General features: G+C 39.1%; 2 non-coding genes across 2 annotated transcripts; both read left to right on the forward strand.

The window, feature by feature from the left end:
• Positions 1-8052: 8052 nt before the first annotated feature.
• On the forward strand, positions 8053-8115 carry LOC120101994 (U7 small nuclear RNA). The gene has a single exon (XR_005503039.1). It is a non-coding gene; the product is annotated as a U7 small nuclear RNA (small nuclear RNA).
• Positions 8116-8130: 15 nt separating this feature from the next.
• LOC120101997 (U7 small nuclear RNA) lies at positions 8131-8190 on the forward strand. Its single transcript, XR_005503042.1, has one exon. It is a non-coding gene; the product is annotated as a U7 small nuclear RNA (small nuclear RNA).
• Positions 8191-10042: the final 1852 nt, after the last annotated feature.

A 10042-nucleotide genomic window follows, 5' to 3' on the forward strand; every position in this document is an offset into this window, starting at 1 on the left:
AACTGGTTTGCTGTATATGGCTTTTACTATGTTCAGGTATGGGCCTTGAATTCCTATACTTTCCAGGACTTTTATCATGAAGGGGTGTTGAATTTTGTCAAATGCTTTCTCAGCATCTAATGAAATGATCATGTGGTTTTGTTCTTTCAGTTTGTTTATATAATGGATCACGTTGATGGTTTTCCTTATATTAAACCATCCCTGCATGCCTGGGATGAAGCCTACTTGATCATGGTGGATGATTGTTTTGATGTGCTCTTGGATTCGGTTTGCCAGAATTTTATTGAGTATTTTTGCGTCGATATTCATAAGGGAAATTGGTCTGAAGTTCTCTTTCTTTGTTGGGTCTTTGTGTGGTTTAGGTATAAGAGTAATTGTGGCTTCGTAGAAGGAATTCGGTAGTGCTCCATCTGTTTCAATTTTGTGGAATAGTTTGGATAATATTGGTATGAGGTCTTCTATGAAGGTTTGATAGAATTCTGCACTAAACCCGTCTGGACCTGGGCTCTTTTTGGTTGGGAGACCTTTAATGACTGCTTCTATTTCCTTAGGAGTTATAGGGTTGTTTAACTGGTTTATCTGTTCCTGATTTAACTTCGATACCTGGTATCTGTCTAGGAAATTGTCCATTTCCTGAAGATTTTCAAGGTTTGTTGAATATAGGTTTTTATAGTAAGATCTGATGATTTTTTGAATTTCCTCTGAATCTGTTGTTATGTCTCCCTTTTCATTTCTGATTTTGTTAATTTGGACGCACTCTCTGTGTCCTCTCGTTAGTCTGGCTAAGGGTTTATCTATCTTGTTGATTTTCTCAAAGAACCAACTTTTGGTTCTGTTGATTCTTTCTATGGTCCTTTTTGTTTCTACTTGGTTGATTTCAGCTCTGAGTTTGATTATTTCCTGCCTTCTGCTCCTCCTGGGTGTATTTGCTTCTTTTTGTTCTAGAGCTTTTAGGTGTGCTGTCAAGCTGCTGACATATGCTCTTTCCTGTTTCTTTCTGCAGGCACTCAGCGCTATGAGTTTTCCTCTTAGCACAGCTTTCATTGTGTCCCATAAGTTTGAGTATGTTGTATCTTCATTTTCATTAAATTCTAAAAAGTTTTTAATTTCTTTCTTTATTTCTTCCTTGACCAGGTTATCATTGAGTAGAGCATTGTTCAATTTCCACGTATATGTGGGCATTCTTCCCTTATTGTTATTGAAGACCAGTTTTAGGCCGTGGTGGTCTGATAGCACGCATGGGATTATTTCTATCTTTCTGTACCTGTTGAGGCCCGTTTTTTGACCAATTATATGGTCAATTTTGGAGAAAGTACCTTGAGGAGCTGAGAAGAAGGTATATCCTTTTGCTTTAGGATAGAATGTTCTGTAAATATCCGTTAAGTCCGTTTGGCTCATGACTTCTCTTAGTCTGTCTACATCTCTGTTTAATTTCTGTTTCCATGATCTGTCCATTGATGAGAGTGGGGTGTTGAAATCTCCCACTATTATTGTGTGAGGTGCCATGTGTGTTTTGAGCTTTAGTAAGGTTTCTTTTACGTATGTAGGTGCCCTTGTATTTGGGGCATAGATATTTAGGATTGAGAGTTCATCTTGGTGGATTTTTCCTTTGATGAATATGAAGTGTCCTTCCTTATCTTTTTTGATGACTTTTAGTTGGAAATTGATTTTATTTGATATTAGAATGGCTACTCCAGCTTGCTTCTTCTGACCATTTGCTTGGAAAGTTGTTTTCCAGCCTTTTACTCTGAGGTAGTGTCTGTCTTTGTCTCTGAGGTGTATTCCTGTAGGCAGCAGAATGCAGGGTCCTCGTTGCGTATCCAGTTTGTTAATCTATGTCTTTTCATTGGGGAGTTGAGGCCATTGATATTGAGAGATATTAAGGAATAGTGATTATTGCTTCCCGTTATATTCATATTTGGATGTGAGGTTATGTTTGTGTGCTTTCATTCTCTTTGTTTTGTTGCCAAGACGATTAGTTTCTTGCTTCTTCTAGGGTATAGCTTGCCTCCTTATGTTGGGCTTTACCATTTATTATCCTTTGTAGTGCTGGATTTGTAGAAAGATATTGTGTAAATTTGGTTTTGTCATGGAATATCTTGGTTTCTCCATCAATGTTAATTGAGAGTTTTGCTGGATACAGTAACCTGGGCTGGCATTTGTGTTCTCTTAGGGTCTGTATGACATCAGTCCATGATCTTCTGGCCTTCATAGTTTCTGGCAAGAAGTCTGGTGTGATTCTAATAGGTCTCCCTTTATATGTTACTTGACCTTTTTCCCTTACTGCTTTTAATATTCTTTCTTTATTTTGTGCGTTTGGTGTTTTGACAATTATGTGACGGGAGGTGTTTCTTTTCTGGTCCAATCTATTTGGAGTTCTGTAGGCTTCTTGTATGCCTATGGGTATCTCTTTTTTTAGGTTAGGGAAGTTTTCTTCTATGATTTTGTTGAAGATATTTACTGGTCCTTTGAGCTGGGAGTCTTCACTCTCTTCTATATCTATTATCCTTAGGTTTGATCTTCTCATTGAGTCCTGGATTTCCTGTATGTTTTGGACCAGTAGCTTTTTCCGCTTTACATTATCTTTGACAGTTGAGTCAACGATTTCTATGGAATCTTCTGCTCCTGAGATTCTCTCTTCCATCTCTTGTATTCTGTTGGTGAAGCTTGTATCTACAGCTCCTTGTCTCTTCTTTTGGTTTTCTATATCCAGGGTTGTTTCCATGTGTTCTTTCTTGATTGCTTCTATTTCCATTTTTAATTCCTTCAACTGTTTGATTGTGTTTTCCTGGAATTCTTTCAGGGATTTTTGTGTCTCCTCTCTATGGGCTTCAACTTGTTTATTTATGTTTTCCTGGAATTCTTTCAGGGATTTTTGTGTCTCCTCTCTATGAGCTTCTACTTGTTTATTTATGTTTTCCTGGAATTCTTTCAGGGATTTTTGCGATTCTTTCAGGCATTTTTGTGATTCCTCTCTGTAGGCTTCTACGTTTTCTCTAAGGGAGTTCCTCACTTCTTTCTTGAATTCCTCCAGCATCATGATCAAATATGATTTTGAAACTAGATCTTGCTTTTCTGGTGTGTTTGGATATTCCATGTTTGTTTTGATGAGAGAATTGGGCTCTGATGGTGCCATGTAGTCTTGGTTTCTGTTGCTTGGGTTCCTGCACTTGCCTCTCGCCATCAGATTATCTCTAGTGTTACTTTGTTCTGCAATTTCTGACAGTGGCTAGACTGTCCTATAAGCCTGTGTGTCAGGAGTGCTGTAGACCTGTTTTCCTCTCTTTCAGTCAGTTATGGGGACAGAGTGTTCTGCTTTCGGGCGTGTAGTTTTTCCTCTCTACAGGTCTTCAGCTGTTCCTGTGGGCCTGTGTCTTGAGTTCACCAGGCAGCTTTCTTGCAGCAGAAAAGTTGGTCTTACCTGTGGTCCCGAGGCTCAAGTTCGCTGGTGGGGTGCTGCCCACGGGCTCTCTGCAGCGGCAGCAACCAGGAAGACCTGTGCCACCCCTTCCGGGAGCTTCAGTGCACCAGGGTTCCAGATGGTCTTTGGCTTTTTCCTCTGGCGTCCGAGATGTGTGTGCAGAGAGCAGTCTCTTCTGGTTTCCCAGGCTTGTCTGCCTCTCTGAAGGTTCAGCTGTCCCTCCCACGGGATTTGGGTGCAGAGAACTGTTTATCCGGTCTGTTTCCTTCTGGTTCTGGTGGTGTCTCAGGCACAGGGGTCCTGCCGCTCCTGGGCCCTCCCCCACGGGAGCCCAGAGGCTTTATACAGTTTCCTCTTGGGCCAGGGATGTGGGCAGGGGTGAGCAGTGTTGGTGGTCTCTTCTGCTCTGCAGCCTCAGGAATGCCCACCTGACCAGGCGGTTGGGTCTCTCTCTTACAGGGTCTGGGGGCAGAGAGCTGCTGCGGGCCGGGATCCGCGGGTGTGGGACTTCCGGTAAACACAGAACGTGCCCGGTCCTAGAGGAATTCTGCTTCCGTGTGTCCCAAGCTCACCAGGCAGCTTTCTTGCAGCAGAAAAGTTGGTCTTACCTGTGGTCCCGGGGCTCAAGTTCATTCATGTGGTGCTGCCCACGGGCTCTCTGCCACAATGCCTTTTGTTAGATCTATTCCTGCATCTTGAAGTAGATAAATTAATTGGAAGAATACAATAATAATGTTCATAAACATTCTCAATTCATGTGAGTATTTTAATATAGAGTTTGGGAGACAGTGACAAGGGCCTATATAAAAATGTTTCATTAAATCTCACTTAAATTCATTATTTAATTTTATTTTGTATGCACTAAAATTTATAATAGGAAATAGGCCCAAACAATCAATTTAATGCTAGTTCTAGTGTTATAAGAATGATCCCTCTACCCACAATGGCATCACAATTCTTCCCAGACCTTCAGTTCTCTTATGTTATTTTCTTGCAGCAGATAGTCACACTTGAGGAGCAGTGCTATTTACTAATCATTATAGACAGGCCAGTGTAGCATTTTTTGAATGATCAGCAGTTTTCTCTCTAACATAGAAAATGACCAGGTGAAGTACTAACCTTAAGGAAAATAGGTGAGTGTAAAAAATATGGGTATAAATGCTTTTGCAACTAAACAAGCCAGCAAAATACAGTACCAGGTCCAAAAAAAGAAGACAAACTTCTAGGAGTTTTATACAATTTAGTTCCATGAATGATAACAAGAGAAGTATTTAATAGCTGGTTTGGGTCTTTTAATATTTATCATTCCATAAATATGCAAACTACAAAAAGCCTTTTATGTCATCATTAACTAATTATGGCTCAATTGTCTTAGCCCATGTAAGATGATCTGCATACATTTTATGATGCCTACCAGTCCATCGCTTTACTCATTTATTTTCATAACATAGAAACACACATCTAGCTTTAGAGCTAGAATAGAGAAAATGTCTGACTTTTTCCGGATTCACGGCAATTATCAGGGTGTGTAGTCTTCAAATTGTATCCTAAATTTCTTGCTCCTGATACCATTCTAGGTACTGTTCTATCTTGCTATCTACATTTTCATTTTTAAATTTTATGGCCTTTGTATGACAGGATTTAATTCCTGTCTTTAATTTGCATAAAAGTGAGTAAGGCATTTTCTATTCCAGATTTAATTTACAGGTTTCTTTGCATTTTTCAGTTGTGCATAATATCTCTTTTCTCTGATTCTATTTTCTGAACATTTCTGAACATTCTGGACAGAGCAGAATCTTAGATCCATTTTGGTTCAGTGTACTCTATCTGTAATCCCCTCATTTGTCTGTAGTTTGGAGGTTCAGTAAACTGATTATCATTGTTTAAAAAGAAGCTCCTTTATTCTACTGGGCAAAACAAGGGAGCATTAATAGTTTTCATACAAAGCACAGCCCCATAACAATGCTTTATTCAAGATTGTCAACTGGAAAATTTTAGAAAAGGACTTAGGTATATACATTTATAGCAGCTCATGTTAGGCCCAGGATTATTCTCATTTTTCAATTTATTTATCTGTATTTTGATTCTCAGACAGATCTATAATGGGATTGAATTGCTACCTATTACATAATATATTTATGGATAAACTTTAGAAGTACTTTTTTGCTCATAATTGGCTAAACATTAATTTAAGATTTGAAGAGAAACCATAATATGGGAGAAAAAATGGAAAGCAACAGCAATGCAGAAAGATTACTAAAGTTATTGCTTATTATTACTGTCAAGTAATATATTCAACTGGTATCATCAATATGGTGTACTTATCTGAATGATTAAAATTCCAAATTTTTTTCAGTAATTTTCAACCAAACAACAGACTATTGTTGCTGTTATGCAGAAGGGAAGAGACGATAATGAAGATAGCATCATCTCTGAGCAAGGTAGGGGTAATAAAGACAGAGCTGGAATTAGAATGCTGAGTTCTGCATGACCTTGGAAGGGACAACATGACACAATTTCTACCCCTGGAGAACGGCCAGCAGGGCATGGACCTCCATGAGTGTTGACAGTTGCTTATTTTTATAATGATGTATATATTTTAATTTATGTTCTTCCTTTGGGGTTATGTCCACTCTTAATGTCTCCATAATAATCAGAAACAATACAATTCCAGGAAGCAAGAATATGTCTCTGTGACACTGAGGCCTTCAGGATAACCCTTAAGGCTGTGGCAAAGAACTCTGAAAACATGAATTCAAGAATATATAACCCTTAAGGATATTCATGGTATGTACTCACTAATAAGTACTCACTTTTAGTAAACCAAAAAAGTACAGAATTTCCTGGATACAATCCATAGAACTCAAGAAGTCTAACAAGCCAAAGGGTCCAAATGAGGATGTCTCAGTCCCACTTCAGAGGGAGAAGAAAGCAATCACAGGAGTCAGGGAGAGGGAGATACTTTGGTGACAGGAAGGAGAAGAGAGGAACATGATCAGGTGTTGGGTGGTGGGGAACAGAACTGAAGTACTGAGGGCCAACAGAAAGAATTGAAATAGGCAACCTTAGGAGGTAGGAGGTAGGGGAGACACTCTAGAATGTACAATGTACCAGAGGCCTGGGAGGTGAGAGACTCTCAAGAATCAAGATGAAATGCCCTACAGTGGGGAGAGGGAATTTGTAGAATCCACCTCCAGTAAAAAGACAGGGTATCAACTGGAGGGATAGGGTTGCCATCTACAGTCAAAAACTCCTACCCAGAATTCTTGTCTGAAAGAACTGCAGGAACAAAAATGGAGAAGAGCCTGAGGAAAAGGAGGTCCAGTGACAGGCCTTAATTGAGATTCAGCTCAGGGAGAAGCCTTAAGGCCCAATACTATTACTGATGCTTACAAACAGGGGCCTATCATGATTGCCCTCTGAAAGGCCTAACAAGCAACTGAAAGAGTCAGATGTAGATATTTATACTCAACCAATGAACAGAAGCTGGTGAACCCTGTGGTTGAGTTAGGGAAGAACTGAAAGAAGCTGAGGAGGAGGGTGATCCTGTAGGAAGACCAGCAGTCTCAACTAGCCTGGACCCCTGGGACCTCTCAGACACTGAACCACCAACCAGGCAGCATACACCAACTGATATGAAGCCCCCAACACATATACAGCAGAGGATTTCTGGATTTGAACTCAATCAGAGAAGATGTACCTAACCCTCAAGAGATTGGAGGCTCCAGGGAGTGAGGAGGTCTGGTGGGTGGGGGTGGGGTGAGGACATTCTCTTGGAGATGGGAGGAGGCAGTGTGGGATATGGAATAGTGAAAGTGGGCCAGGAGGAAGATAAAGTTGGAACTATAAAGAAGATTAAAGAATAATAAATTAAAAAAAAAAGTACTAGAAGGTGTGTGGGGCACAAAATATAATAAAGAAACATCACAGTGAAAAAAAAATCAGCAACAAAATAATCAGTCTTAACCTGTGCTTTACAAGATTTCTCAATGATGCAAAAGGAAAGGATGCAATATGAATTTTATGAGGGGTTCACAGACCTAGAAGAATAGATGCAACTGTACCAATAAGCCAGCTTGTAGGAAAGATAGTAAGGATGGAGATAAAAAGACCTAGGGAGTGATGGCCAAAGGGCAAAATCCCACCTGGATAAGCCTATTGTTTGAATTTACAAAGGCAGGCAGATTTCTGAATTCACACTCAGCATAGGATAAAGCGAGTTTAGGTATGGTAGGAGTGGTGACCTCAGGGTGTGATCCCACCCAGCTAAACTTATTTGTGTTTGTGAAGGCAGGCTAATCTCTGAACTGAAGGTCGGTCTGTAGAGTAGTTTCAGGACAGTCAAGTTTAGGCAGTGAAGCTGTCAGAAAACAGAAAGATAAATTTCCCACATTAAGAAAAAAAAAAAAACCCTTTGTCTAGATTTGGCAACCACAAACACTATGTCTCGAGAACTGTTTAGGACTTGCTATGTTTAAATAAACTTACTTTTTGTCTTTTCCTAAGAATCAAGGTCTAGGGTCATAAAATGCTGATTCAAGGTAACAAAGGGGGTATGTGACTTAATTCAAATGTAAATAAAAGATTGGGGTTTGGTCTGCAAGAGAGAGCTACCTGGAGAGAGATGCTTGGAGAGCTAACAGCTCTTTTAGAAATTTTCTGGAGGATTTTCTGATTTGGGTTAGAAAATCTGAAAAAACTAGTTGGAGAGCTAGCACAGCTCTTTCAGAATTTTTCTAGTATATTTTCTGACTTTGGTTAGGAAACCTGAGAGCTATCTCCAACAGAGAGCTGTCTTGAGCAGAGAGCTATCTAGAGAGCCATGTAGAGCAGACTACAGAGTTGTCAGCTTGTACCCCATGTTAGACTTCCTATTGTTTCTTCCACTGCTTGCAAATATTCTTCTCAGGAACCCTCTTCAAGCCAAGGATGGTCCTTGGTTCTACCTTCCCATATTTCTTCCCATGTATAAAATTAGTCAAAGGTGAAAAACCAAGCATGCAAGTAAAAAGATTTTCTTTTTGCACAACTAAGATATATTTAGTGTCTGGTTGAACTATGTTCTGACCCAGGAGACATAGGGTCTCATGCACTGACTACCAAGAGAGGCCAGAGAATACTCTTTGTTTCAAGCTGTCGCAAACTTTTCTGTATAATATCTGAGTAGAAGTAAGCCTCATTGGGATTACTTTTAAAACTAACCATATTGTTATTTGACTTCTTAGGTTTGTATTTTTATTGAAGAATAATGTGGATCACTTATCTGTATGAAATTATCAGGGAGTGATCGTTGTTCCTCATTTTCTGGGTTTCTCATGCATAAAAGAATCAAATAAAATGACAGTGATTGAGTTCTTGTTAGTGAAACCTTGATGATTATTTAAAACCTTGAGGCAACTAGCTGAAATAAATATAAAAGAAACTATACTTCTAGCTTTGACTTAATCTACTTCTTTAAAATATTTATTTATTTGTTTGTTTGTTTGTTTGTTTATTTATTTATTTATTTATTTATGATATGGCAGACCTTTGGTTTGAGCTGCAAAGTTTATACATTCTCTCTGAGCATCTTACATGCTCTGGATGTATCTTAATGTGTTTCAGGTTCATTGCATTTTAGGCTATGCCTAAATCTTGTAAATCATAGTTGATGTTGCTTATTAGTTTAGTTTAGATGTATTTATTTTTCAAATTTTACATGTACAGATATTTTGCTAGAAAATAAAGCCTGTATATCATGTGCAGAACTGGGACCATAAATGTTGTTTGTTTACTCCTCTGCTGAAAATATTTTGCCAATGCAAGAGAAAACTATGCTGGATATATATATACACACACACATATATGTATGTTTAGGTGAGTTTCATGTAAACCATAGTATTTGAAAGATGTGTGGTTGATATTTTCTTCCCCTTTGAATATTCTGTGCTAATACTTTGCTGAATTTATATAGTATTCGAAAATCTGTACAAGGTTGTAATTCTAGATATCTGTTTCTAATTTGAGATCTTGATTTAAAAAAAGGGCAAAGTTTTATTTGATTTTTGTTTTTAACTTAAAATTTTATTTCATTTTACTTTTTGCATTCTAATTGCTATCTCTCTCTGGTTACCCTCTTCACAGAGTCTCTCCTCCCTACCCCTTCTCCTTCTCCTCCAAGAGGATGGGAACCCCCTGGGCATTCCACAACTTGACACATCAAGTCTTTGCAGGATTAGGCACATACTCTACCATTGACATCAGACTAAGCACCTCTATTGGGGAATGGATTCCACAGACAGTCAACAGCTTTAGTGTCAGCCCCAACTCCAGTTGTTTGGAGGCTCACAAGGGGACTGAACTGCACATCTGTTATATAGGAACTGCGGGCCTTGGAGCAGCTACTTGGTTGGTGTCTCAGTCTCTGAGAGCTTCCAAGGGTCTGGGTTAGTTGTTGATGTTGGCGTTTCTGTTGTTTCTATGGTTGACATTCAGCCTTAATCCATGGTGATCTAATGAAATGCAAGGGGTTATTTCAGTCTAATTCTATCTGTTGAGGCTTGCTCTATGCCCAATTATATGGGCAGTTTTGGAAAAGGTTTCATGAGTTGCTGAGAAGAAGGCATATTCTTTTATTTTGGG

Source organism: Rattus norvegicus, chromosome 3 (genome assembly GCF_036323735.1).
Source record: "Rattus norvegicus strain BN/NHsdMcwi chromosome 3, GRCr8, whole genome shotgun sequence".
NCBI lineage: Eukaryota > Metazoa > Chordata > Mammalia > Rodentia > Muridae > Rattus > Rattus norvegicus.